The sequence below is a fragment of the Suricata suricatta genome, chromosome 2 (genome assembly GCF_006229205.1).
Source record: "Suricata suricatta isolate VVHF042 chromosome 2, meerkat_22Aug2017_6uvM2_HiC, whole genome shotgun sequence".
NCBI lineage: Eukaryota > Metazoa > Chordata > Mammalia > Carnivora > Herpestidae > Suricata > Suricata suricatta.
In genome coordinates this window covers 96,374,894-96,378,807 of record NC_043701.1, presented here as the reverse complement: position 1 = coordinate 96,378,807, position 3,914 = coordinate 96,374,894, and positions in this window count along the sequence as shown.

The window sequence follows — 3,914 nt, the reverse complement described above, 5'->3', positions numbered from 1 at the left end:
CTTTTTTTTTTTTTTAATGTTTTTTATTTATATTGAGAGAGAGAGAGAGAGAGAGAGAGAGAGAGAGACAGTGCAAGCAGGGGAACATCAGAGAGAGAGGGAGACACAGAATCTGAAGCAGGCTCCAGGCTCTGAGCTGTCAGCACAGAGCCCGATGCGGGGCTCGAACCCACAAACTGTGAGATCCTCACCTGAGCTGAAGCCAGACGCTCAACCGACTGAGCCACCCAGGCGCCCCCATCTGTCCTTTCAAGAGGTTGAAAGATCCATTCTTGACCAAAATGGAAGTTACTGTGATAATTGTGAGAAAAGAGAAAGAACTATGTCCGATATACAGAAACACACTTACATCCGTGCCTACCCACATTTAATATATATGAACATTTTGTATTAATTTTTAAATAAAATATTTTGGATATAATTGGAGCCACCCTTGCAGCCCTCACCCTTACCTGTCCCTCCCCCTCTCCCCACAGGTAACCGCAGTATTGATGGTGATGTTTACCTTTTCTATGTTTTTCTTTAAGATTTTATTTGTAAGTGATCTCCACCTCTAACATGGGGCTCAAACTCGCGACCCTAGATGAAGAGTCACACGCTCTGCTCACTAAGCCAGCCAGGCACCCCCTGCCTATGTTGTAATATTTTGAATACATAGGTACATATTTAAAAATAGTGAACATAGTAGTAGTATTTTGTGTGCTTTTTAAACACTAGGTGAATCATAGTAGATTCCATTGTGTTTTCGAGAATTATCCATGTTGATACATGTGCATTTGAAATGCTGTAGTCTATTCCAATCTAGAAGTATATACAATGGTTTGTCCATTTCCTACTGATTAATATTTAGAGTGTTTCCACTTCTTTCTGTCACTGCAAGCAATGTTTTGATGAGCATCCTTATAAACAACTTCATGTGTGTATCTGTGAGAGATTCTCTAGGATCTGTACTTCGGGGAAAAAATATGGGGCTATGTGTCAAGTAAACCGTCAACTTCGCTGCCAGCGCTATGTCCTCTCCCCAGTGACTAGGCACTTGGCATTCTCACCAAGCCGGACCTGGAAATACTCATTCCCTTCCCTATCCTTATCAATAGTTTATATAGTCCGGCTTCTAAAACTTCTTTAACAATTTAAAAATGTAAATAAAACCATCATGAGATTAGTAACATTTCCCTGATTATGAGTGGGATTGCGTTTCCTTTCCAATGTTTATTGATACTTTGGTTTTCTTTTTTTTTTAATGACCTTTCATTTCCTCTTGCCTCTTTTCCTTTTGGGTCGTTTGTCTTTTCCTAACTGATTTGCGTGGCTTCTTTGTGCTCCATCCTTGGCCTTTGGCAGTTATGTGTATCGAATAGTCGTCTGGGGAAAGTTCCAGGTTCTGCATGCTAAGCAGCGAACATCCCAAATGCCTGTCTCAAATGACACATTATTGTAGGGTTGACTCTAGGCTTTGTCAAAAGGAAGAAGCAAACCTATTATGATATCTATTCCTGAACATGATAGAAGGGAGAGCAAGTCACAGGCCTTTGTGGATTAGGGCCTGACGTGCTGAGGACAAAGCTCCTGGGAATTAGGGAAAAGCAGGGGATTAGGAACCTGTTGGAGAACGAGTCAAAACTCCTACAAGCCAGGGGAAACCTAGACGCTTACACGGGGGCAGAAGCAGAGGGGTTTCTAGGACGATGTGCTAAGTGGTAGGGACCGTGTGGGCCCAGGATGGGCAGCAGACCCTGTAGTAAGATGGCCTCCACTGGCTCTCAGGACTGAGAAAGGGAGGCGTCCTAGTTCCTCACTGTCAGCCCAGCGTCACAGCATGCCAAGGTAGGTGGGCACTGAGGAGAGAAAGCAAAAGGGATTAGAGAAAGAAAACCTCCCAGTTGAGCTGCAATGCCCCATCATCAGAGGCACTAAGGACTTAGTGATCCACCGGAGAGGATGTCAGAGAGCCCCCGCCAGGCTACTCCCCTGCTGGGAGAGTGCTAACTGAGAATGGGGTAGGGGTCCCGAGCTCTGATCTGTCACCAAAGTGGAATTTGATTTCAGGACAGTCAAGCTTTGTTTGTTTGTTTGTTTGTTTTTAACTTTTAAAAATGTTTTGGGGCACCTGGTGGCTCGGTCGGTTAAGCCTCCAACTTCAGCTCAGGTCAGATCTCACTTTTGTGGGTTCGAGCCCCACGTCGGGCTCTGTGCTGACAGCTAGCTCAGAGCCTGGAGCCTGCTTCCGGTTCTGTGTCTCCTTCCCTCTCTGCCCCTCCCCTTCTCATGCTCTGTCTCTGTCTATATCAAAAAATAAATAAAACATTAAAAAAATAAAAATAAAAATGTTTTATTTATTTTTGAGAGGAAGAGAGAGACAGTGTGAGCAGGGGAGGGTCAGAGAGAGAGGGAGACACAGAATCTGAAGACAGGCTCCAGGCTCTGAGCTGTCAGCACAGAGCCCGATGTGGGGCTCGAACCCACGAACCATGAGATCATGACCTGAGCCGAAGTCAGACGCTTAACCGACTGAACCACCCAGGTGCCCCAGTCAAGCTTTGTTTTAAGATGTCTCCAACCTACAAGTAGCAAAGAGCGAAACCGAATGGTTTGCACTTTACCTTTACTTTTCCTTCCTATCTACCTACTTGAGGTTGTATGAGTGGCAAAATGACCCTCAAATGGGTGGAGGAAGTTGAAAGGAAATCCTCAGTATACGTGCCTGGCCACTGACTGAAGGACTGATGGACTGTTAGCAATGTTGACCCTATCTTGCACTCTGGAGATCAGTGACCTGTGTTTTCACCCAAGAAAGTAGGTAAAGGCTGAAATGGAGTTGAACACTAAACCCACCCCCCCTTAGGTTTCTAGCTATTTCCGTTTCAAATAAATAAGTCTGCTTGATAAGCCTATTTTCACTTGGATGTTGAAACATGGTCTCATAAATCAACCAAGTGAGGGAACTGACTCTACCCCAGTGTCTTGAACCCAACTAGCTGCATTAGAGAAGGAATTAAGCAGCACCTCTTCCCTTGCTGCTTAAGCTAAATGTGGCCCTGCCTTGTAAAGCCAGACCTCAATCCTTGCTGTTGTTGATTTGTCTTGTTAATGGACGTATTCTCACCTGAGTGAAGACTGCATCTCAGTGAAGTATAATATATGGCAGGTGTGGTAAGGCTTGATATGAGCACCAATAAAGAGTCTCAAAAATGAAATAAACTAGTCCTGCAGAACTGATGAATTCTGAAGATCCATTTCCTTTTGTTCTGTTTCATTCAGCAAAATCTATATTTTCTAACTTCTACCTTTACGATCTATCAGAACCAATTCTACATGTCCTCAAAGCAGATTTGGAAAACAAACAAAGGCAGATCAGAAAATTCCCAGCTTTCTTGTTGGCAGCATTGAGTGGTTATTTTCCCAAAGCCAAGCAGTATTGCCAGAGACTATTAAAAAAAAAAATCAACAAATAAGGGAGAATCAAATCAGTCTAGTGTCATAGTCTGCCAGGGAGTGAATTAGCGAGTCAAAGGATGTCTCTCGCCTTTTCCAACATTTAGGAAAAATGAAAAAAGATCTTGAGTTAACTTGAAATTTTAAACAAAGCAGATGCTTAGCTCACCCTTGGCGTTGATCTTTACAATCCTATTAAAAAAATCTTTTGTAAGAGTAGATTATTGGGTTTCCAGAAATGAACTGACAATCATCACTATGTACATATATTTTCTAAGGGCATCATTTGCACAGTCTCTGGAATTTCTCCTGCACTGCAACTTTAAGCAAAATTTACTTTTGCCCAGGGTTGTGTTCCAAATTATAGTGGGTCCTCAAGCAATAGCCCATTGTGTATTCCCTACATCCCTTTTACAAGGAGTTCTACTTTCTCTTAATTATGCTTCTAAGACGGGGGGGGGGGGGGGGGGGGGGGGGGG